Source organism: Serinus canaria, chromosome 3, assembly GCF_022539315.1.
Source record: "Serinus canaria isolate serCan28SL12 chromosome 3, serCan2020, whole genome shotgun sequence".
Taxonomy (NCBI): Eukaryota; Metazoa; Chordata; class Aves; order Passeriformes; family Fringillidae; genus Serinus; species Serinus canaria.
Window position 1 is genome coordinate 108,752,202 of NC_066316.1, and position 26,817 is coordinate 108,779,018.

Here is a 26,817-nt window from a genome sequence, read left to right on the forward strand (position 1 = left end):
GGGACAAACTTACCTGTGACATAAGTTTAGTCAGGTAAATCACAGTGAGGAATTTCTGGTCTGTGTTTTCATCTTGGGCCGTGTAATTCATTGGTTTGCACTGTCTGGCAGATGGAGCTTACACGCACTAACAAGAAATAAACAGAAATTATAACATTTTTTCTTTAAGTACAAACACATTTCATTTTATTTGTGAAGATTAACAGGTTTTGTTTGAAGCACTAAAGTGCACCTACTGGAATAGACATAGAAACCCCTGCTCAGCCAGTCCTTTGCCATCTATTTCTGATACAGGAGCTTCTGCTTAGGGATTTGCTCAGAACAGGTAAATTCAGAGTGCGTGTTTGGATGTGCACATGATTGCACAAGTTGAAGAAAGAGGGCAAGGTTTCTGTCCAGAAAAAATAAAATTCAGCCTAATTGTGGAAGTTAAGCCTACTCCTTTAAAGCATTTCCATACTGTGAGCCTTTTACAGCTGCAAATAGATTAAAGAGGTGTTTAAAGGTATAGCATTAAATGAGTACAAATAACTGTTTTACGTAAGTTGCCTGGGGTACATCAGTAGCCTTCTAAATGATCAAAAGGTATAGCTGGAGGCAAGGTCCAAAACCACCTGCTTATATAAAAGCCTTTTATATGAGGTAGCTGATATCATACATTTACATTGATCTTCCTTTAAACATGGTAATGAAATCAGCATCAAAATTATGTTAAAGTACTCTTATAACTACCTGAAGAGATGGGAGTAGGAGAAGTACAGTTCCCTCTTTGCATTGCCCCATTTGCCACTGCACTGGGATCATGGATTCCACCTGTACCTGGCTGTGGATCACCAGGACTGAGGTGTCTTAAGCTTTTTTAAGAGATTTTGAGATTGATTTTTAGCTCTGAGGAACATTCTTCACCTTAAAGACATGAGCAGTTCCAACCACCTCCACGAGGATTTCAGCCTTTCCTGCAGGCTTGAGCATGGATGATTGGCTGAATGAGACCCAGACCAGATACAGACACTGATATTACAGACACTGATATTACAGACACTGATGTTACAGACACTTTGCTGGGCTACAGGGTTTTCAAACAGCATTAAGTGAAAAAAGTTTATTTGAGAAAACCTGGAAGTGTGGCCCTTCCAAAAATTTCACACTTAATCATGTAAATTACTCCATAATTCTGTGTATCTTAACAGCTCAATTAGCTTCATTTTTCTAAGCAAAGTTAAATCACACCAACACCTGTAGCATTGTTATTCTCCATGCATTAATGATGTTATTTTTTCAAGCTTTACCTTTTGAATCAGTTCAGCATATTTTGATATTTGTAACATGCCCAGTCCTATGCCCAGGGAGTCTTTTAAACAATAGTACTTGTGCAATCAGTATATCAAATACTTCTAGGCAAGTTAAATATCATGACAGAGCAACAACTGTCTATCAGTCTGTGTATCAGAGGCTGAACAGGGCTCTGCAAGGTGTTCCTGTCCATGGCAGGGGATTGGAAAAAGAGGATCTTTTAAGATCCCTTCCAAACCAGACCATTCTCTGAGTCTGTTTGTTCCCATTCCTGCTGAAATAACCAGGTACCAACAGTTCAACACAAAGCAAAAGCACTTTGAGGCTGTGACTAGAGGCAGAAATAAATAAATCTGAATTTGGAATAATTTCTTTTCATTGACTCCTATGGGAGGGTGGTGGATTAATGTGGAAATAGAGCCCAAGTTAGGAGGTATAAATTTAATTTTGTGAGACCATTACTGAGAAAACCAGGAGTACTTTTCTGCTTCTTGTTTACCAAGAGAAATTCTAAACTGGAAACTGAAGAAAATGCTCATGATATGGCCTCTCTGAGTAGCACTTCAATAAAACTGCAGCCCTGCCTCATGATTTTCAGGATATAGAGCCAATTTGTGCCTGGAAAGCAAATGACCAGATATTTTTTCATATAATGTTGCTGGTATGCTTATTAACTATTAAAAGTAGAAGACAAAAACCTGAATTCAGACCTTGACCAGATTAATTTTGCTTGCTAGAATATGGCAATATAACTGATGTTTTATTTCCTCCTTAGAAAATTAAATATTTAGTTCACTTTTAACAGGGGAAAAATAAAAAGAAGAAGAAAAAAATGAGCCCAAGGAAAAGTCCTAAAAAGAAACCTGCAAACCTTAAAGGACATTGATCAGCTCCTTCTCCCCCATGAACACATGCACGAGAGAAAGCTTTTAAAGTGCCCTTATTGTCAGGATACTGACCTTGTTTAAGAAAGAAAATGACATCTTTGTGTTCTGCATTTATTCCCTGACTGGGTAAGTTCCATCCAAAAACAGGGGAAAAAAAAGAAAAAGACCAAAAAATGAAAGAATTATGATACTTAAACTATATTGCTTATAGAAAGATGGAAGACCCCACAATTATGTGCATTACTTTTACAGAGAAAAGTGTTTACAAAGTCTAGGGAAAAGAAAAAAAAAAAACTTCAGCCAACTTCAGGGTTTAAAAGCCTTTTTCAAGATACCTTTTTTCTCTCTAAGGTGCTGAGCTGGAGTCGATAAAAGACCTCTCTTTGAGAATAAAATGCAAAAAGTCAAAACAGTTTTCCATTTTAGAGGAAGCCTTTCAGTGTGTTTGCCACCATTTTAATGAGTGTTCCCCTCAGAGTTCTTCCCCTCTCTGGGTAGTCGATATAGGAACATTAACCATATTTTAAGAAAGATAAAAACTAAAAATTAAAAAAAAAAAATTATTTGGGCTGGTGCTTGAAGACTGCCCAACTAAAGTTGGGCTAAAAGACACTGAAATAATCCCTGTGAAGCAATGACACAGTTGACAAATATATAAGTATCTAAAGGAAGGGTGTTGGAGGATGGACCAGGCTCTGCTCCAGGATCCAGCAATGGCACCAGAGGAACAGGCAGGGACTGATCCCAGCAAGTTCCACCTGAACAGGAGGCAGAACTTCTTTGCTGTGCAGTGACCAAGCACTAAACAGATTGTCCAGAGAGGCTGTGGGGTCTCCTCACTGGAGATATTCCAGACCTGTCTGGACACAACCCTGTGCCCTGTGCTCTGGGATGACCCTGCTTGAGCAGGGAGGAGGGACCAGGTGTGAGCCCCTTGGTCCCTTCCAACCTGTCCCATCCTCTGAGCCTGATTCTGTGATGTGGAGCTGCTTGGAGAGTGAGAAACCAAAAGATGGAGAGGATGGAGAGGTCCTGTAAACAGAAATATCACTTGCAACTCGAGTATTGCCTGGATATTTTCTTAAAAGTCCATAGATCAGTGAGGTTGAGCTGGTGCAGTGTCTAACTCAGCCTGCAAGGAAAAGGGCCCAAACAGGAAATTTTGGTAATGAAATTATAAGGGGAAACCAACCAGGTCTGCATTGACAAGTTCATGCCTGTTTTGAAGATCAGCTCATTTGTTGGACTTAATTATCATTTTAGGTCCCTTCCAGCTGAACTATTTTACTCCATTTGAATCAATATGGCATACACAGCATGGCATGTGAAATGAAAACAGGAAAATAAATTAAAAAAAACAGGTAGTGAGATATTTTATGCTCTCAGATAATTAATTGAATTTAATAAAGGTACACAAATATATATCTATCCCCAGTGGTCCTTTCCTAGACACTAGCAAGCAGATTCCTTCTAAGCATCTTGTAGTTTTAGGAAATGTCTGCAAGGGATGCAGCTGTTTCTAATTCACCATCAGATTTCTATAAAAATGACTAAGATGAAAATAGAGTGCAACTCATTTAAACTCAAGGATAAATTAAAAGAGGCTGAATTAAAAGCTTCCCTATAACAAAGCATAAAGAAGCAGGGAACACAGTGTTTCTTTGAAATATAGATGGTGGTGGGCAGACCACCACTGAATAGGATAATGAACTTCCAACACCTTAAGTTACTCATTACCAAGAAGTACATGAACTGGAATAACAACTGTTGGAGATGAAGAATGTTGAGCCAGCAAATGTCATCTATCATCTTTCTGCCAACAAATGCTGAATTCACCACCTCCCTTTGTGATACAGGATGTAGGAGACCAAAGCAAATACCTGTTGTCAACACCTGGAACTAAAAAGACCACCTGCCAGGATTGATTGGCATGACTCGCCTTTAACAAAAGCTGCCTCAAAAAATCTACAGGACAGAGACAGACAGGCAGAGTTCAGAGGGAACTTAAATAGCACCACATGTTCCCCACGATGGCTTTATCTGAACCCTGCTCAAAGCTACCTCCCTTTACTTTTTAATTCACAACTTACTGATGTCTTCAGAAGTGGAAGAAGAGAGGAGGAGAAAAAAGGAAATAGCTTTCCCTCTGCTTTCTGCAAGGATAACACACGGCCTGTTTGGCTTTGGTTGTGGGTAATGGCAGCTGTACTTTCAGACTGATGATTTAGTCCGATTGTCTGGACAAATATTGACAGACATTTCACACAGAAATGGGTTTGGGTGGAAGACTGCAGTGTCTAGAAAAAAAAAAAGTTGTATTTAGGGGTCTGACAATCTTGCAGAGGTCATGTCCATGCCTAAGCTTTTTCCACAAAATGTTTTCTTAAAGATGTTTCTGACAAAAAAAAACCACTCCAGGAGATCCTGCCTTTGAACAGGAAAGTGGCTGCCAGTTCTCTTGTCCTGTTTTCTGTTGTCTGCAAGACAGCAATGAGGGAATTTACAGCCTGACACCTCCTGCCTTCCACTGAGTTGTGCCACAGCTCCCACTCCTGACCCTGCTGCATGCCATTAGAAATCTGCTCACCACAGATCTCTGGTGCTCATTCCACTGCCTGCTGAACCCTGAAATGTCATTAAATCCATGTATGGCAGCAAGTACATCAAGGACAGCATATTTAATTTCCTTCTGGCTGCAGCCTGGCATTATCTGTGTTTCTGAAAATTGCTGCCTTATAGTAGTAGTAGCTATTATTAAATTCCTAGACTTGGTGCAAATAATGAAGCAAAAGGACAATGTGTCTGTAGGGGGATTGCTGAAATTGAAGAGAATGGGAGCTAGTGAGGAAATAAAGAGGTTTTGGTAAACATTCTCTTAAGGTCAAGTTGTTTGAGAACCAGTGTGGAAAGACACCTCTGCAGATGGCCATCAGGCTGCCTTCAGCTGCTAAAAAACCATAATGAGGAGATACATGAGTCTTTATCCAATGGTGACAATAAAGGTGGGACTCCCAGCAAACCAGTCCAGGATGCAACAAATAGACATTGGCCTTGGACTTCCTTATGATGGTGTACAAAAATGTACAAATACCAGCCATCCTAAAGTGTCCAATTCCTGTCTTTTCTTGAGTGAAAAGGGAAATGAGAGAAGTTGGGAAGGAAACCAAATTGCTAGAAGGGACGAGGAGATCTCCTTTTGCAGAAGAGATCCAAGAGTTCTCTTTGGTGTGGTCCTGTGCTTTGTTTGTTAGGATTAGAAGAGTTATAAATGGTTCTGTAACGTGCTGGGTCTGGATTCATGAATTTAGAATGAATCATGGTGTGACATCCCATGAAATGTAATAAACATTACATAATAAATGTGCAGAAATTTGGCTGGTAAAACCCTACTAATAGATATTTTTAAAAAACCATTTCAGAGATATATATCTTAGTTTCCTTAATTGACTGATTCAATGCTTCTTTCAATGTTTATCCTAACAAGATCATATAACAGACTTCTACAGAAGCTTTCCCAGAGCTCAATGACACTGAGCTCTTTGAAAGAAGAAGGCCTGCACTACATTTCTTCTGCTAAATACTCTGTAGGGAAAGATGATCACTGTATGAATGTGTTGGTTTAGCTGAATCCCAGGTAGCTGGGACAAAAATTAAAACTCAAAAAAAAAAAAAAAAACCCCATGCAACCTGTGGAAAGAATTTCTTAATGGACAGTGACATTCCACATTGAAATGCAAATGTCTGCTAATGTGACATCTATTACATCTATTTCCTTTTGTTATCTGGAGCATGCCATAGAATGTTATGTATCATTTAGGTACCTTTCAGGCCTTACCTCAGTGGTGCAACCTAAGGAGAAGTGCCACAGGTATTTATATTTCCCTTCTTCATTGGGTAGTCAGATGTTTCTGTGGGAAATGCCTTGGCTTTGCTGAGCTGGCTATGCCAACCTAGAGTCATTTTCCAAAAAAAGTCTCTGGTTCAAGGAGAAAATATTAATTCTTCTCAGTCACTTTAGGGGTTTACATTGTTGAGCTTCCTCAGAATCAAGCCTCTTACTAAGATTGCAATCAATTCAAATAATTTTAAAAAATACAGAGTCAAGATAAATAGACATAAGAGCCTATTGATTAGATCACTCATGTGAAAGGCAGATGAACTGGTTTGCAGACTTTTCTCAAGCTATGGGGTGCTTATGACAGCACTTTCCACACAATATTCTCATTACTGATATTCCATAGACAGATCTCTAAATGTTTGCTCCAGCACCACTGTTCAAGACTGTCAAGATTCATGGAGCCAGAAAAAGAGAATGTGCAATTCAGGCACTGGGCTGGAGGCAGGAAGATTTTGTATCTTGCCTTTGCAATGTTTACTGTTTGTAGAAAATAACTATTGAAAGAAAAGGATTTTTTTTTCCATCTGCCTCAGAGCCGAATATAGTAATGTGGACACTTAATTCTGCTTCCTCCTGCCTGATTGTTTAGCAGATCACTTTAACACCCAAATCCCTGTGTCAAACACCTCAGTTCATGGGTGAAAAACTAGGGATGAATTTCCTCCCCTGCTGCCTTTGCATCCAAAATCTCTTTGGCTTGCAAAGTTTTTGGGAAGTGATATTTTCCTGCTAGGTACTTTTAGAGCCAAATACATGCTGTAAATGGACTGCCATTCAGAGGGAAATAACAATATAACCAGAACATGTTACTGATATCCATACAAGCCATTATTTATTGGCAAGACTAATTTCAGCCTTTTTCCCGTGAGCTGCATGGGGCTTTTTCCTCTTCAAAATAATTTGAATTTCCAAGAAAATAAATTCAGTGTTTCTGTGCAGAGAATTTTTTTAACAAATCCTAAGACTATATTGGCAAGCTTACAGTATCTAGCAACCATTTTTATTATTGTTCTTTTTTTACTTACATCCACACTGAGGAATACACTGAACACCAATGGATATGTTTTATGGATCTCCACAGAAAAAAAAATAAAGAAAATAAGAAGAAGGAAAAAAAAACATAAGATAGAACCCCAGCAAAAGAAATGAAAACATTTTCCTTTCAAAGCCTTCCTTTGCTTGCTAGGAAAATATTTATGAAATGCAGTTTAATGCATTTTCTGAAAATTAACACAGAGATGCATTTGCAGCTAATTAACCTATTCTCAAAGAAAGCAATTGGGAAATGCTTGATTAATGTTTAAGGCATAAGATACACACAAAAAATGTAGGCAAAACTTCATCATGGCACCCAGGAGATCACTGTGTGACACAATCTAGAGTCTGTGTGTAGCTCACTCTCCACAGGAACTAATTTTGAAGCGCCAGAATGCTGTGAATTGTCTGTAAAACACTGTAGAAGAAGCTCAGCGTAGAACAGAAGGCATGCTTTCCCTAGGAAGAATGCTGATAAAATTTTAATGAAGTAACATGTTGTCATGGGGATTTGTTGCTATTCATTAATTCATTGTGCTTTTCCCCTATAGTTTTGCTGAAGTTGAGTGACAAATTGTCAAGTAGCAGTCTTAGAGGTTTAAAGTTTCTCATTGATAATCCAACTTTACCACAAATAGTTTTAAAGTATCCACAGTTTATGGAATAAGCCTTCTGAGGTGCTGGAGTTAGACTCACCCATGTGGGGAGTGTGGGCTCTCTTTACTTTGTTCCCTCAACCACCTCACTATCAGAAACTGAGAAATCCTGCTCCCAGGCACAGGTCCTACCATGTCTGAATATTTCCAGACATGTTCATATTATCAGCGTGCCCATCTTTAAAAGAAACAAAACGATAGCCCTGAAAAATGTGTGTCCTTCCCACGGAGGGTGGGGTGAAGACTGGCCTGAAGCTTGAGAAGGGCAGTGGAGCTGAGGCAGGGTCTGGAGCACAGGTCTGAGGAGGAGCAGCTGAGAGAGCTGGGAAAGGGGCTCAGCCTGGAGAAAAGGAGGCTCAGGGGGGACCTTCTGGCTCTGCACAACTCCCAGACAGGAGTGGGCAGCCAGGTGGGGTCAGGCTCTGCTCCCAGGGAACAGGGACAGGACCATTGGAAATGGCCTCAAGTTGTGCCAGGGAAGGTATAGATCAGATATTAGGAAAAATTTCTTCAGGGAAAGTGTTGTCAAGCTTTAGAACAGGTGGAGCCACCACCCCTGGAGGCATTTACAAGTTCTGTGGATGTAGCACCTGGGGACATAGGTTAGTGGTGGTCTTGGTGGTGGTGCTGGAGGGACAGTTAGATTGACAATCTTAGAGGGCTTTTCCGTGATTCTATGGTATTGCTGCTCCCAAAGCAAAAAATAATTTTATCCTGTTGTCTGGGCACTTGGATGTGGGATCTACGGGGATTCTGTTGTATTTCTTTTTTCTCACAGGGGCTTCATCAATGCAACTCCCATCAGGATGTGAAGTGTCTATGGAATTTACCTTTACCAGAAGGAAGAACATAAACCTCCCCATAAAAAGGTTTTCTTGACGGACATTGCAATAACAGCAGGGATCGTGTTCAAATTCTAAAATGGTGAGGTGCATGGAAAAAAAGAAATTTTGTGGGCTTCATTTGAGATGTTGACCCATTTATGGTTTTGGCTCTTGAGAGCTGGGTGCTGTTTCCTTACTCAGTGTGTGCTCCCACATTAAACCATTCTGTCTTAATCTTTGCAAATATCCACACCCAGCACAGACTTTTGACTTTTTTATTCAAGATAACATTTTTGTACCTGAAAAATTACCCTAAGGTACCTGAATGCTACAGAGAATAACAATCAGCTTCAGCTGGTGTCAGCTGGATCAATTGTTCCTCATTTAAGCTATTCCAAAGTTTCAGAGGTTTGGGTTTTTGGTTTTTCTTTTCTATACAGGGCAAATGCTTTCAAGGTTTTCAGGAAGAGAATGGTCTAAATTTTGCACAACAAGGTGATAGTCACATAACAACACATTGCTAAAGTGTAATATTTTCCAGGACTGGATTCCAGCTGTTTTCCAGATTTGCTGACAATTCTGCAATGAATATAGTTAGAGTGTAGTATCAGACATGATCATGACAAGTCCTGGTCTCCAGATTTTAATTTCCCACTAATGTTGCTGAAAATGAAGGCGTTGATTTTAAACAGACATTTTGAGACATCTCTGTTTACCCAGACTTCCCTAATTATCAGCAGTCAATGTGGATATTTAGTCAGTAAGTTTAAATTATTTCATGAACAGCATGATCTTTGTTTAATTGTTCTAATCAATGAACACATGGTTTTGAAACTACATCTACAACTGGAAGAATTTTTCCTTCAGAAGATTACCAAAAAATTTCTCCTCTTCAGTTCTGTACCAGTATCAAGAATAAATCTTTCTATCCACCACAAACCAGATATCTAAATTGTTCAGTCTACCAGAAACAGTCTTAAAACAACCTCTTAAATTATTAAATTTCATATCAGCTGTGTTTTACCAGAGTTCACCCCTATATGTGTTGGCTGGAGAGGGTCCTTTGACAAGGGCAGTGCTAGAGCAAGGGGAAATGGCTTTAAACTGGCACAGGACAGTCTAGAGGTTTGACAGGATGAAGAAATTCTTCCCTGTGAGGGTGGAGAGGCCCAGGCACAGGTTGTTCAGAGAAGCTGAGGCTGCCTCATCCCTGGAAGTGTTCAGGGTCAAGTTGGAAGCCAAGGAAATTCATGCATCTTATACCCTGTGTTTTCCTGGAGAGATTTCAAGTGGTAGAAGATCAGAACCAGTTTGTGCTGAGGCTGTACCACGCCTAAACTCAGACCTAAAGGTGTAGCAGGCCATCAGTGCTCCCCATTCTATCATCCAGTCCTGCTGGTTGTGCCCGTGGCTTACTTGGAACAGGATGACTCCAGAGGTTTAATTTGTCTTGTTGCTTCGTCATTTCTATTTTCTCACTTCAATATGGTTTGAGTAAATGTGTGATTGAGAAGCGATAAGAAAAAATAGACTAAAAGAATGAAGAAATTGAGATTGTAGGTCTAATTATGAGGACTTGCAGAGCCAAAAATTTGGACTCTGAGTTGGTTGAATCAGTGTAATCATAGATCAGTGTAACTTTATACCAAGTGAGAATCCAGGGCAGAGCCAGCTTTGTTAGTGTTAAGTGGGGAGTTAAGCCAAATTATCCTGTTACACACTGGATCAGAATCAAGCCTCTTGTGATCCTCCACCTCGATTTTCCTTGGTGTCTAACCTTCTGCATCTAAATCTCTTTTTAAACACACTTGTCTTTCATTCCAGTAGGACCTTAGCATAATTTGCACTTTAATGCTACCTTTTGCTAAATGATCTTAATGTCCTTTACAGGAATTAATTGATTAAGGCTCTGCCTGCTCTTAAGAGTGCATGCTTTCATCCTCAGTTTATCCGGGGGGATATTGAAACATATCCAAGTCAAGTAACAAGCTCAAGGTCACAGGAGGGGAGTGAACAAAAGTGGGAATCGAACCTCCACGCCTGGATCTGCCGAGCTGCAATCCCTGCACTCAGTTCTGCTCATCACCCTGTGTGTGCAGGCAGATCTGGATCCAGCAAGTTTTAGAGAAGCCTTGCAGTGAGATGTAATTAATTTGTTACGAATGCCTATAAATAAAATAAATGCTGAAATGATCCACACTTCTCTGTTGTCAAAATCATCCCCATCTCTCGCAATCCCTACTCACTGGCTGCTGACATTATTTCTTGGTTATTGGATGACAGTTCAGTGCCTTGAGTGTTCCTCTCGCTGTAGGGTTAGTAGGATAATTGACAAACCACAGGGACCAGATCCCTGGATTAGGATGACCGGACTGTCAAAACAGCCATGACAAACTCTCACATCAACTTCTACTGCGAGTCAAGTCTATGAGGAAAAAATGCACCTTGGCAGAGCCAGAAGGGAAGTCTTTAGTTTAAATCTTTTCCCACTGCACAAAAAGCTACAGCAAGGGGGAGGAGAGAGCATGGATCTTTGTGTTTAATTCATAGAAAACTCTGTTCCAGCCAGTCACAATTAATTAGAGTACTTGAGTAAACATTTTGGGGTCCTATTGTGTTTGCTTAATGTGTTTACTGGAATGCATGACAGATGTCACTTCTGTTTCTTATTAGAGACTGACAAATGACTGTAGAGTCTGTGTGTGTGTAGCCCTCAAGAACACCCACACACAAACAAATCAATTTATTTGGCAAGGTGAATATTAGCATCTAAAAGTCGTGGGTACTATTTAAATTAGTTACTGTCTACATTGGAACTTTAGAAATTTAAAGCATTATAGAAATACTGTTACTAGTATTACTGAATAATATCTTCAGGGCTTTTTCTTTTTTGAATTTAAATTTTAAAAAAGAACACTTGAAGCAATAGTCAAATCGTTTGCTTTACTTCATGTCACTTTTAACATGTCTCTTAGACTTTCAGAAATTCAGTCACACATCTTTGAAATGACAGCTAGAGTGGCATCTGTTTATAAAGAAAGAGAAGTATTCTCTGTATGAAAATCTATATTGCAAAATGTTGAAAGAAAATTAAAATGCAAATACAGAAGAAGGTTATTTACTTCATTTTGCAACTAACACATGGGATCGGGACACCTAGGATTAGAAATATTCAATTGTTTCTAAAATATAAAACTTGAAAATTATTCTTCATGCTTCACTTGGGCTTTGGAGTATGATCAAATGGTTTTAGAATAGCTAATCAGTTTTTTGGGGAGTTTATTTTATTGAGAGTCACGTTTAAGAAAGAAAAGTGAAATTAGAAAGAAGATTCCACAAACAGTGTTTTACTTAATGTCACAGAATGCAAAAGCAGAGCTAAGAGTCATAGTATTGAGGATGAAAATCTAGAGATAGGAAAGAATCAATGTAGGAGGAAATGACATTTTCTGCATGAAAACTGAAATTACAATTTTGGCTTGCATTTTTCAGAATTTTGTGGGATTTAATTTTTTTTTTTCTCTGTGAAGCACCAAGTTTTCTGGTTGGGAAAAAGATTTACATCCTGAAGCTGACTGTTGTCATTCAGATATGAAATGCCCTCAGATTTGTGGAGACACATAGCTTGAATTAAAGATCCTTCTTTATTATGTTGTTGTGGTTTTTTTAACCTCAGAATCAATTCCAGTCATGGGAGCCTTTAAAGTAGGTTCCTGCTCTATCCTTTGATTAAAGGATAGAGTTACATGTGTATGGTGTACATAGACATGTACACCAACAGCTTTATTCATGTGGTTCCAGAAAAATCTTCAGAGAAGAAACAGAAGTGGAATTTTATTTATTTATTTTCCCCCATAGTGCATAAAGTAGACATTAAATGCATCTAGACATTTTAAAAATATGTTAGTAAATGGCCAAATGACTCTTTAGCTGCTGGTAGGACTTAGGAGTGAAAACCAACATGAGGTACCCCAGTTAACCCACCCACATCCTGAATTGCTTTTACCAGTCCTGATCTGAATGAAATTTCATTTGCTCCAGGGAAAGTTTGCTGAAGTTCTGTGTTGGAGGAGTCAAATCTCCATTGCTGAGGGAGCCAAATAAAAAGTTTATTTCTGGCCTTAGGCCAGTCCTGCTTGTTACCTGTGAAACTCAGTGTCAGTGGGAGGTTAGAACAAAACCTTTCTTTGACCAGCCTGCTGATTCCTTCACTCACATTGCTCTTCTCCATGGGGTCAAGCAAATTTGGCAGCAGGGGAGAAGAGTCAGCAGTGTGTTCTTGTGGTTTCATGTGGTGCCAGCTGGGTCTTTGCTTACAGGAGGCACAGAGAAGCTTTCAAAGTATGCCTTGATCATAGAATCACAGAACCACAGAATGCTTTGGGTTGAAGGGATCTTAAAGCTCATCCTGTTCCAACCCCCTGCCATGGGTGAAGACACCTTCCACTAGACCAGGTTGCTCCAAGTCCCTTCCAGCCTGGTCTTGAACACTTCCAGGGATGGGGAGTCCACAACCTCTCTAAGTTTAATTTTGTTTAGATTATTTTGCAATTTTTAGGTCAGGTGTCTTAATTTCTGTGTGACTGATACTTCCTCGACCAAGTTAACACCATTTTCACCCTCCAAATCACAGTGTTACCATATCAAAAATTAAAAGTTAAATTTTTTTTTTAATCTTTTTTTTTTTAAGTCATTCCAAGTGAAAAATCTGAAAGTTTCCTTTTGGAGATGATGACTTAGAAACATATCATTGTTTTTGCAAACACTATTTTCTTTTTCTTTCTGCTCAAATTAAATCTGTGAAACTGAATTAAATCCATAAGACCTTTTGGTAGTACTGACTGCACTTCTCCCAACTCCACTGTAATATGAGATACTAAAAAAAGTGTTTACAACATGAAACTTAAAATATCAGCAAGAATGATCCAAATGTATAATTTGAGCTTTGTAGCCTACTTCTACACTCTGATTCAACATTTCTGATATAAGTAAATGTATGTGATTGGGAAAGTGATAGTGGTGCCAAACTTGTGTGGGATACAAGCACGTTTGCCACATAAAGAAATTACATTATTCAACGTGGTAGAAACTGCATCACTACAGTTTGAGTAAGTTTTCTGTAAAATGCTACAAGTCTTCCCCCAAAGAAAATATTGTGCTAGAAGCAATTTTTCAACCTTTTTTTTTTTTTTTTTTAACAGGCTTCTTCACTGCTGAGTTCCTAATATAACCCAAATTACAGTTTTTCATGTTGGGCTTCATGCAGTGATATCACATATTTCTGATCCTGCTTGTTTTTTATGCAATTTGCAGCACATTTAGAGACTTTCCTGGTGGCTGTCCAGGAAGACCAAGCTGGTGGTCTTGCTGACATTCTAATTTCAGGGAATGACCAACCAGCAGTGCCACACACCCCAGCATTGGCTCAGCTGCCAATTGTTACACTGGTTCAACAAAGACCCTCAGCTGCCTACAGCAGAAAGGAGATGACTTTCCCCAACTTTTTGGTAGGATAAAATTATTAAGATTTCTGAAAGCAGAAGCAAAGTCAGTGCAGTTGGTGAGTAATAAATAGGATGGTCTAATGAACAGGGTCTGAATAAGAATGTTTAATATGCTAAAAGCAAAACCACAGAAGAAGAGACTGAATTCCTCAGCCATTTTCATCTAAGAAACCCACACCTTAAGAACTAGGGCTGAGTGTTTATATGGCATAAATCAGGACAGTGTTATTCAATCTTGTGTTTCTAGAAAGAAGGAAAGAAAGGAGGAATAAACATTAAGTGTGAAAATTATTTTCCACATATAAAAATATCCTTGTGTTCTTCAGAATTTATCCTCAAGTTTGGATCCCCTTTTTCATAGCATGACTTGGATTTTTAGTCAGGAGCAGGTATTGAGAAGTGAGTCAGGAGCATCTCCCCCAAATTCTGTTTCCCTCCTTGTCCTATCTGAGCCAAAAATATAGACCTGAAATAGAGATGGATGCAGTTGAAAGTGGCTGAAGGTGCAATTTGCAACCCATAAGTGACCTGTCTGAATTCAGTGGCTGATTAAAGGGGGGCATAAACTTGCGGTTATGTACAGTTAAAGAAAGTTTTAGACCCGATAATGAAAATTCCAGTTTTTATTTGGTAATGGTTTGGGATTAATTGCAAGGTCAGCTTTGTTTCTTTGGTTTTTTTAGTGAGGTGAGCTCCATAAACTTGAACTGTTAAAATCAGAGATCATCTTTGTTTTCATCTTTCACTTGTGTCTTAGATTTGGTATCAGAATTATGTGGAGAAGAAGTAATAACTGCACACACAGATTATATGTACTTGTGAAACCAACAGTAGATCTGTCTGTTAAATGAATTAAGCAAAAAAAGAAAATCAGTTCAAGGTTGAAGCCTGAACACAGTGGAAGGTTCTGACTGCAGCTCCAGCAATAACAGGAACATGTTGACATCTGTCAAGAGGCCAAACTGGGATGAATGAAGAGGTCCCTACATGGCATCCCATAATGTCTTGCCTTCAGCCTCGGTACTGCAGGCAGCATTTTGCCAGCCTTGCAGGGGCTCTCAGGGACCTTGTCTAGCAGATATCAGTAGAAATTTTCCCTTTAGAGTCAATTACTTTCTAACAGAAGTCATTATGCTGGATTCATGAACTTCCAGCCCTACAGAGAGTCAGAGCTTAGATTCCTCGGGGTACAGGTCAGATGAATCTGCCACCTACCTGAGGTTTAAAATCATGTGACTTCAAGGTCAGATGGAGACATCTGTCTGAACCTGCTTCTGCTATTTGATTGCATTTATTAATAGCAACAATGCTTTTTCTGGATCATTTCTGATTCTTGCATTCAGTGCACGGCTGACACAGCTCACACTTTGTGCAGCACTGAGAGGAGAGTTGTAAATGTGTGGCTTTTTTTCATGCTTACATTTATGCTGTCTCAGTTACACTCATCCTGGTCTTTACCACGTTTTACTGCTCTTGGTAATAAGTCAGTCTGAGAAAATTATTACCTTTTCCATAGGATCACAGATAAACAGAATGGTTTGGGTTGAAAGAACTTTAAAGAGTGTCTTTTCCCAACATCTTCCCATGAGCAAGGATATTTGCTGTTAGACCAGCTTGCTCAGGACCCCACCCAACCTGGAGCATGTACATGGGGAAAATACAATTCCTTGTCCTTTAAAAGATCTCAGCTTGGCCCAAAACATGAGGACTCTGGTCCAAGTGAGAAGAAAAGCCCTTGGTTGGTAAGAATTTTTGTGGTACTGGGATTTTCTCCTTTGCCATGCTTGTAAATTTTGTACAAATTAAATAATGGAATCTGGGAATGGCTCTGAGGTAGCACAGCTCTGTCTAACTCAAGGAGACACCTGTTTGCAAAGGTGTCTTCCTTGCTGCATCTCCCTCTAATGACTTCCAAACAACAATATTTTAACTGTTTTTACTGTTGAGATTGGCTTATACAAGTCAGAGATACCAATGCTGAAAACATCCAGCAATGGAGAAGCAATATTTTCTATCAAAGACAGTGCACTAAATTAAAAAGACATCTATCATTTAAAATAGGACCAACATGGGCATTTTTCTTCTCTGAAAATTTTCCTTCTCTGCTGTTCCTCCTGCTCAGTGCCTGCAGTGTCTCAGTGCAGAGTCCACAAAAGCACAGGTGATCTCACTGCTCTCAGCAGAATTATTTTTAGTTAGAAGAATTGTTTGCAGCAGCAAACTCTGAGCATTGCTTACAAGAAAATTCACTCATAATTGAAAGGGTGTATGAAATTAAAACTTAAACCAGTAAACACCACAAGGAAAAAAAAAAAAGAAATCTAGTTGTGTTTATGCAATCTATATCTATTTATATCTCATTCTAAAGTTTTACACATTTTTATTTATATGTCTTCAAGCAGATAATAATTAAGACAGATGCAGATGCCTATAATACAAACCATTTTTGCTTGCTATTGTTTGTGCTGTATGCTCAGGAGCTTTAGTTATGTTTTGAACAACCAGTGAGTTAAAATTGCAAATACCTACAGATCTGAGCCTGCCTTGAGCAGCTTTTTTGGTTCTGATTCCTGACCTACTTTATAGGGTTTATTTATTTTTTTGCTGAAGGTAGCACCCAGCTTTTCAAAATAAGATGCTGAGCTAGAGGAATATTTTTAAACAATAACTTAGTTTGAGAGCAGTCAGTAACTGTAGGCTGTGCAAGCTCTGGGAATGAAGGGTTACATCAAACCAAGGACCATCAATTTTGTTTCTCTAGGTAAATACACAGTGAATTCAAATGGATTGTGGGGGGAGAAATGCAGGCAGTGGAGGAGGAATGTAAGGAGGAGGAGAGGGTTAGGGTCTAAAGTTTATAGGTATTGTATAAAGCAGAATAAAAATTTATTCTTTGAGTGTACCATAATAAAAAAGAAATTTTTATGTGTGCTGCAATGTTGCCGTGGTTGTATGTCCAGAGAAATCACATTATGTGACATTATGTAGAGCAGCTCCCCATGAGTGACTTCCACTTTCACTGAACTTTCTTCCATCACCTGTCATCTTAAAGCAGTGTGTGCATGACTCAGAAGTCAAAATCAATAGAAATAAGGAAAATGTGAGTCCTTCAGGCCCACTCACTGCTAGTTTCAATGGCAATCCAGCATCTGAGTGCTACAGTGACAGGATTTCAGAGGGGCTTTCTGCAACAGTGATGTAAAATAAAGTGCTATTATAGTTAATCTATAGTGTTCTGAAGAACAGGGTTTTGCATACAACACATTGATATAAGTATGTGTTATTTAATTTAATATTTATCAGATTATATAGGGAGAATAGACCATCTCCAGCAAAAGCAAAATGCCTGCGGTTCTATAAAGGGGAAAAAATCTAACAGATTTCCAAATAAAAATTCAAATAGGCTTTAACTTTTACAGCTTTGAGTGCCAATAGGTAGATTAAAAGTTAGCTTGAAAAAATGCCTGAGGGAGCAAACAGTTGCTTAATGAGGATACATGGAATGAAATTAAAATGCAGCCTTAATAAAGATAAATTCAAAATGTAATGTTAGCAAAGTCATATTACTTAAATCACATTCCCATCTATAAAGTGACTACATTTGGTCTATCTGGAAAAACAGAATGAAGAAAACATACACAAACCCTCTAATGATCTCCCAAATCTCAAAGGTTGACTTCAAAATTATGGAATAAGATTTAGCCCACAGAGAATATGAATGGTTACATACAGCGCAGAAAAACCTCATTTCAACTTAGGGAATCTTCAAAGCTGCCTTCCCAAAAGGGCTGGATGTGCATGTTTTGGCTAGTGAGAAACAGATTAGTTTTGCTAAATATTAATAAGCCTTTCCTATATGCCTTAATACTTGTTATATTCTCATGCTGTTTTCCTCAGCAGTAAGAGTGTCTTATTGATCTGACACAGGTATTTCACCGCTCACGCTGACACCGAACACACAGATGGTAAAAATAAACCTGCCAGAGCTAAGCTGACAGACATTTACTTCAGCAGCTGCAGGTAGTTCATCAGGCACAGCTCTAATTCAGCTCAGCCTGTGACCCCATCCTTTACAATACTGTTTTGGGATGCCCTGATTTATTGTCCATGAGCTTCTCCCATCTGTGCCATGGAATCACAGAATGCCCCGAGTTGGAAGGGACCCACCAGGATCATCAAACCCTGACCCTGCACAGACACCCCAACAATCCCACCCTGTGCATCCCTGAGAGAAGTGTCCAAACACTCCTAGAGCTCTGGTAGCCTTGGGGCTGTGACCATTCCCTGAGGAGCCTATTCAGTGCCCCAAAACCCTCCGGGGGAGAACATTCCCCTGATATCTAACCAAAGCTAGCCCGAAACATCTTCAGGGTGTCCCCCTTAGTCCTGTCACTGGCCACCAGAGAGGAGAGATGGGTGCTTGTCCCTCTGCTGCCCCTCACAAGGAAGCTGCAGTCTTCTCTGAGGCTGTGTAAGGTGGAAGTTCAGTGCAGGGTATCTCACTCAGTGATAACACAGTGGGTGCACACAAACCTGCCACACCCTGACAAATACCCCATTACACGGTGCAGCAAAATGTGCTTACTGTATATGGAAAGTGGAAATGTTGAAAGGAAATCTTCACCCTGTGCTCAAAGTGACATTTCTTATTTAAGGAGCTGGTTGTAAGATCCAGACAAACCACTGAGAACAATTGTCTGTGTGGTAAAACACTCTCACAGAGCTGAGGCAGCCGCTAGTACAGCAGCGTGCGCCGCTCTGAGTCTGATTAGAATTCTGGTGAACAAGCTCCTACAATTATGATTTGATTTTAATTAGTTTAGATATTAACAGAATAGGCCCCAGCAGTCTTTAAATGTCACTGAGTTTCCCAGAAGGCCAAGGGTGTCTCAGCCATCTTTCTTGCTTTGTCCAAAGGGCCTCCGGGAAACCAAGAAAAAGCCAAGAAATATCAAAGCCTCGAGTACACTGTGGTCACCCACACTAATCAGCATTGGGTCTGTCAAGCGTCTCTGTGACTCACATTACCAAACCTTTTAAAAGAAGCACATTTTAATAATTTCCTGAAATTACCCACTAAGGGCATATGTAACATTTAGCACATTATTATATACACTGCACTGAGGTTCATCAATCAATCAAAACAGAGGGTAATGTGCATGTTTAAGCTACATCACAGAAGAGGCTGTTGTTGTTGAGAACTTTTCAAAACACACTGGTGACAGTCTACTGGGGTGGCAGTTAATTAGGAAGAAGGTGACCGGTGGCATTGTGCACTGGGAAAATATTGCCAGGTTGTCTCCGAGTGTGAAGCAGCTTTTTTTCTTTAGCTGAAGCAGTTGATTTGCTTTTGTGAAGCTCAGAGACTGAAGGGTCCTTGAGGAATCTGAAGGCCCTGACTGTTGTTCAAGTCAGTCCTTTAGTTTTAAAAAGAGAAAGAACTGTGGAACTTAGAAAGTTAGAGCATAATTCTGTGGAGGGAATTTAGTAGACAAAATACTGCGCCAAATATTATATTTTCATGATACAATTAAAATAAGTTTCTAGACTTTAAAAGGTCCCCAGTAGATTATCAATCAGAAAGTTCAAGAAAACTGAGTGAAATTCAGCTCCAAACTTAACTGTCTGAAGGTACACTGAGGGTAAAAACTCTCCTTATTATGGGATGTCTAATGCCTGGAAGTGTTCAAGGCTCTGAGCAACCTGATCTAGTAGGTGGCGTCACTGTTCATGGCAGGAAGATTGGAATTAGGGGATCTTTAAGGTCCCTTTCAACCTGAGATTTTCTATGATAATTTGATTCTATTACTATTAGAATCTGTCAGTAGATTCTGGCTTATATCAGTCGTCTAAGCAAAGGAAATTGTGCCCTTTGAGTGCATTAGAATATTGAAGACTGGCTTGGAGCTGTCAGGTATAAAGCTGGAGATGGATCAAATCTTCCCTGTTCTGGACAGGCATCTAAAGGCAAGACACTCTGCAGCACTGAAAATTACTGGGCTAAGTGAATTTAGTTGATTACATTCTACTGCACAGTGTGTAAAAATAATAACATAAACCTGGTGGTGTCTGGGACACAAATTCCCCAAGCAGCTAATTTTGAGCCACTCACTCTACACGTTGTTTAAGAGGCAGCAAGTCAGTGGACTATGAACCACCTGTCAAATCAAGATTACTGAGACATACTAAATTCTGTAGACAATAACATGCCAAGGAGTAAGACATTAATATAGTCTCTGGCCACCAAAATGATCAAGTGGAAGTAAGAGTTGGCTTGGCATGAGTTCAAGAAAAAACTCTGAGTGCCAGCTCCTCACCTGAATTGTGAGGAGGAGCAAAGCTGTGAGATAGCAAACAGAAATTCTTGTGAGGCATCTCCCATGTTGTGATGAGAGAAACTACATAAATACCATAAAGAAAAAAGAAAAAAATATTCTCTGAGGTGGTGGAGCTGCTCCTGTCTAGAGTCCCTCTTTTCTTTGGAGTTGAAGCCAACATTGGCAATGTTCACTCTGAATTACACTTACCTTTGGATCTCTGTGGGCTCAGTGTGGGGGTTCCCTATGATTCCAACAGTACAGTCATCTTCTGTAAGAATTTTCCTTTATTTCAGTCAAAAGTGTTCACCATCAGAATGGTGTTTTCTGAGCATGCTACCCAGAAATGGTTCATGCATGCAACAGAAAAGCAGGCAGAAATCTTTGAGGTTGCAAAGACTCCTATAATTTATTGGAATACTATGCAAGGATGGAAGTTAAACCTGGAGCATTTTGGTGCTCCATGAGGTGTCCCATGGGCCATGGGATGTTATGTGCTACCCCCAAGCCTTGCTCAGGCTCCCTCTGGTAGATTTCCTGCTGGTACAGACCACAGCTGTGATGGAGAACACACCAGCAGTAAAGTAGGAGGGATGATAAGCAGCTGAGTATGTAGGATCTTTCTTTGCCCTGTTTTCATTCAGCATCACTGGTAGCTATGAAGGGCTGCTGACTGGTTTTAAAGAGCAAAATGCACTCAGGCACTGCTGGTTTGGCAGCTAGCAAGCACCTAAGAATATTTAAACAGAGAGGAATGACTTTCTGGAGTTGCAACTGTGGATGGCAGACTATGGTATCACAGGCCAGTTTTGATTTGAGGAATTTTACTTAATTGACTATTAATTAACACAAACTTCAGATTACTGAAGGAAAACTTAGAGAAATGTCTTCTCTCCCCCTCAATCTGAACTTCAGTCAACACCTTTTGTCCTCTCTGCCTAATTTCATATTTCTTATTTTTGTTTTTTTTTTAAAGTGCTGCACTCCATCCATTCCCATTCTGCTCACGTGCTGTGTGGCTGAAAGAGACTGTTAATGCCTTAAATATTGCTAAAATCATTGGAGGACTTTTTCCCACTATAGCAAACTGCAAAGCAGCAGCTCTTCACCTGCAGCCACCACCGCAGCCCACCCCTCCCCAAATATGCCAACCAATGGAATTTCAACTGTGGCTTTGGAACTTGGGATAAAACCAAGGGGCTACTATTGGCCAATCCCAGGAGAAGAATGTATCCACAAGTTATGCCAGAAGAGAGACTGGAATGCTGATGGCTCAAACGCTCAGGGGGAAGCTGCTGATGTGCACAGAAACTGCCCCAGCACAGCCCACCAGCTCAGGCTGTGAGATAAGGAAAGAGGCAAAGCCCGGAGGTGGGTCCTGTCTCTTTGTCCTTACTCAAGCTGTGATAACTCCCCTGATGGAGAAGTACTGGGACAATCACATGAAGCCTGAAGGTGTTCAACTCTGCTGATGAGCGAAAATGGGCCATAATTGACTCAGCTGGGCTTGTGTAAATAGGCAGCTGGATTGTCTTAGAGGGTGGCAGAGGCTCACAGCATTACCTCATCCAGCTGAAACTCATCACCCCACAGGAGGTACCCAGCATTCCCACCTGAACCTGAGTGCAGATAAACCAAATAGATATTGGGTTATGGGCTTTCCCAAACCACTCAATGGATCCAGTCTGGAATCATCACTTTGACCCAGTCTGTGAACACTTGAACCAAGAGACATCAAAATTGCAACAACCAAGCCTTGTCACCAGACCTGCAGATCATGAGATCTTTCTATACTTATCTTTTCTTTCTTTTTCTTAAAAATTTTCATAAGTGATATTTTTATGCTTTTATATTGCCATATTACTATAGATAACAGCAACCAAAATGTCATTATACCTGTTTTCCTGTGCAACCCAATGGTTCTACAATAAGACCTACACGTGTGTATTTACAAACATGGATCATTCAGTGTTGTTTCACTGTATTAACAAAAGTCTGGGTTCCCCTTGCCTCCTTTGACAGGTTGTAAGAGTGGCTCAGAAGGTTGGGTTCATGATTGTAGCAGAGTCAGGCTCTTTGCTTCTTATTCATTCAGTGTGGTTCTGCTGTCCCCACAGGGGGATTCAGCCCTGGTATGCAATGAAACAGTAGATTTGTGGGCTGTTCTCTCTGCCCTGAAGCAGTTTCTCAACTCTAAGTCACCACTAAAATCATTAAGGTTGGAAAAGACCTCCAAGAACATCAAATCCAGTTGTTGACAACCACCATGTTTACCATTAAACCGTGTCCTCAATGTTATATCTGTGTTTTCTGAACACTTTCAGGGACGGTGGCTCCACCACTTCCCTGGGCTGTCTGTTCCAAAGCTTTACTTACCATGAAGAAAAAAATCCAATATCTACTCTAAACTTTCCCTGGTGCAACTTGAGGTCATTTTATTTCATTCTGTCACTTGTCACCTGGGAGGAGAATGCTCCAAGCTTGATTCTTATAAAGCTCTGCAGTCTGTGAAGTTTAGCTGGGACTGTGCATGTCTCTGCTTTCACATGTTCATCTGTTTCCCCCTAATGACTTGTTAACATATTTGTCATTGTCAACAACTCTTCCAGTGACATCAAATTCCAAGGAATGTAACAGGCTAGCTGAGTAAAGGAGAAAAAATATTTTCTTATGATTCCGTCTCGAGATAGCTGCAATATAAACTCAACACACGTGTATTAGAGAATCAGTGTAGAAGGGGCACTGTGTAGATTAGGAGTGGGAAAATCTCAGTTTTTGCAGTTTATTAGAGATCAGAAAGCCCAAATTCTCACTTGAAAACTTAACAAACCAAGCTGCTTTATTTCCACTGTTTTGGAAAGTAATGGTGACATTTGAAATGTGTTGGTGAAGAGGTGACCTTCTCCAGGGTCAGATTTAGTATCACAGAGTCATAGAAGGTTTTGAATTGGAAAGAACCTTAAAGACCACCTGGTTTCAACCCCTTGCCAAGGGCAGGGACACATGCCACTATCCCAGGTTGCTCCAAGCCCCATACAACCTGTCCTTGAACATTCCCAGGGATTGGGCAGCCACAGCTTCTCTGGGCAACATTCCAGTACTGTACCACACTCCTGTGGTAGAGCTGTTCTGAGTAAACTGAGAATAGATATTTTTATTTTGACTATTTCCTTCTGTTTTTTAAGTGATTTTTTTTTTTCTAATTTATGTAGCAATAGCTTGGATTTAACTGCTGTTCCACCCCAAAACTGATGAATTAGCTACACTGGGTTTATATACCTACATTTAATGGTCTAGATTTCATCCTGTTCACACAGCATCAGCTTTACTTGCTTTTGATTTGTGAATGGAAAATGATGTCAGAAGACAATTAACCTGCACCACACAAGAACTGTGTCTCTTTGCACCAAATCCTCTTGCCTACTTCCTCATACTTGCTCAGGGCTTACTATTTGTTTACACACATAGGCCAGATTCTGGCTTGAGGCATCACACAGCTCATCAAGGGCTGTGCAGAGGTTTTTGTATCCTTTTGATTAGCTCAGGCAGGAGTTGCATCAGAGTTGCCTCGTTCTTCTAGTACTCCCTGCACTTTGTTCTCCTTTCAGGTTCTCAGGCTTTAGGAGGATGCTGCCATCCCTCCAGCAGCCACATCCGTGTTATAAAGCAACTGCAAAAGGCCAAGGTAAAGCAGCTTCAGAACTTCCAGTTTTCCCCAAGTTATTTCCTCTCTTATTCCTTGCCTGCTCTGAGCTCAGGGAATAGAGAGCCCAAGTTCTGAACAGAGCAGGGAGCCAAGGTTGTTTGGATTTGTCTTTTCCCAGGGCTGAGATGACACCTATGTCCATCCAGGAATAAACTATCTACACATGGCACCATTTAGTCACAAAGATGCCACCAAAAACCTGTGATTAGCTGTGTTCTGACTTCTAGTCAGGAATATTTCCTGCTGAAGCTACAGGACTGGTATGTCATGAACAACAAAAAATCAGTTTTCGGCGCAAGTCTTTCTTCTCTCGTTTCAGTCACTCTCAGCTTTTGTCTAAGGGAAGCTATTTCATAGAGGAAAAGCAACTGAGAAATGTTACATTAAAGAGCCTATCATTGACAGTGTTTTATATTTAATTACAGCTTTGATTCTTGTTTGAGAATAGCTATAAGGCATCTATTGTTTACAGTCACCTCTGTCTCATTAACAGCAGGAAAACTTTCTCTCTTTCATTTTTTTTTTCCACTAGCATTGTTTGCCACTGTGAAACAAACAGTGGATCAAGTCTGACAATTTGAAATTCTAACATATAACAGATATGTGTTTTTAAGGGATCATTCATATTGTTTATTTTTAAGGGAGAAATCAGATATATATTTAACCAGAATTTACTTTTCAAAGGAACAATTTCTTCTCCAGAAATTATCAAAATTTTCCATCCCCCTGGACAGAAGCTAAAAATACCACTCATCCAGACAATTTAAAAACCAGAAAACTTGCCCCCTATATGACAGACACTTTATTTATTAAACAGAGAACACATCAATTATGTATAGCAGTTATACTTATGTCAACTATTTTGTTGCACAGGAAGATTTATACAAGGGTGGGAGGACAGCAGGAAAGTGTGAAAACAAAGAAAATAAATAGTTTCATGGAAAAGGTTGAAAGATAGACAAACATTTCATTTTGATACATGTAAGCAAAATTAAAAAGGTACAAATAGCTTGAGGACTAACATGTTTGTGAGAAATATATACATTTAAGAGGGTATTGATGCACAGCCAAAGAAACATAACCACAGATAATGAAGCACCTGCCCCTCTGAATATTTTCTGTGTAAAATGAGATATTTATTTTCATTTTTACAATAAGGATACAGTCTACTATAAGCATTCATAACAGCAACTGTAAACACCTAATTAGAAACTGTGACAATGAGTTAAACGTTAAGAAACCGCATCTGCTCCCCAAGTTATTATCTGCTGTGAGAGTTCTCTCCTTCTGTACATGGCTAAACAAAAAGGGCCAGGGCTCTTCCCCTGTCTGTAAGACCAGCTGGGAGGGGACAGCTTGTACCCATATGCTTAGACACTCTTCCTCCTGAAAACAGAGTGGCTGCATCCCACCTGCTGCCTGGAAATGGCTCCTGCATTGTGTGAGCCCCTGAGCAGCGTGCAGACACTGTCGGGGTGGGTGCTGCTCAACGAGGACCAGAAACATGGCTGGGAGCACTTAGGAGAGTCAGGATATTCACAGGATTGACAGGATGGTACCCAGCCCCTTTCTGTGTTATTGGCTGGTGGATAAATAGGGCCTGGGAAGTAAGAAGTGGATGGAAGGATCAGTTCAGAAGGAGTTTATATGTACAGGGGGCTGAGGGGGTCACTGTAATACATTAATCTGCCTAAGCAATATGCAGGCAAGGGAGAGACAGTGGGGTCACCAGATAGCCCAAAGTGAACACCAGAACCCTGAAATACTTTCTAGGCCACAGACACAGAATCAAGGAATCATAAAATGGTCTGACTTGGAAGGGACCCTAAAGTTCATCTTGCTCCAAGCTCCATCCATCCTGCCCTTGGCCACTTCCAGGTATAATGCAGCCACAGCTTCTCTGGGCAACCTGTTCTGAGGCCTCACCACCCTCACACGGAAGAATTTCGTCCTAATAGCTAGCCTAAATCTACCATCTTTCAGCTCAAAGCCATTTTCCTAGGTCATATCACTATATACCCTTGCAAAAAGTCCCTCTGTGGCTTTCTTGTAGGCCTCCTGTAGGTACAGGAATGTTCTCAAATGTCTCCCTGGAGCCTTCTCTTCTCTCCCCAGGCTGAACAGTCTGGCTCAAGAGCAGAGGGGTTCCATCCCTTTGATCTACTTCAACACCCTATTGTCTCCAAAAGTTTAGAAATAGAATACATAATATTTTCTTCTGCCCTTTCTCAAGCCAACATGTTGAGAATTATGTTGTATATATATGCCAACCTCATGGAATGAGAATTAGAGATGAATCATGGCATGAACCCTTATTCTAAACTGCAAAGATTGGTGGAGTCAATCTGTCCTCTCCAGTGATTTCTGCCACATGACATCATTGCTGGCTGGAAAATGTTCCTTCCAGCCTCTTCCCCTTTCCAGACCCACAGAACCAGTGAGCTGAAGAATGACATTCTTTTGTCCTCACTTCTCTTTTCCTGTATTGCTCTTGTTTTCTCAGCCCCATCTTTCAGCACACTGTACTATGAATATTATAGGTATATTAAGAGTCAACTAGTGTATTTATATAAGTTACAAAGATTCCTGTTCATCCAAAGCAGCAGGCGTGGGAAGCTCATAGTGATTTTCCTTCTTTTCTTGTGCAGAAGTAGGAGTGTGCCTGACTCACACCTTTATCAGAATTCAGTCATAATG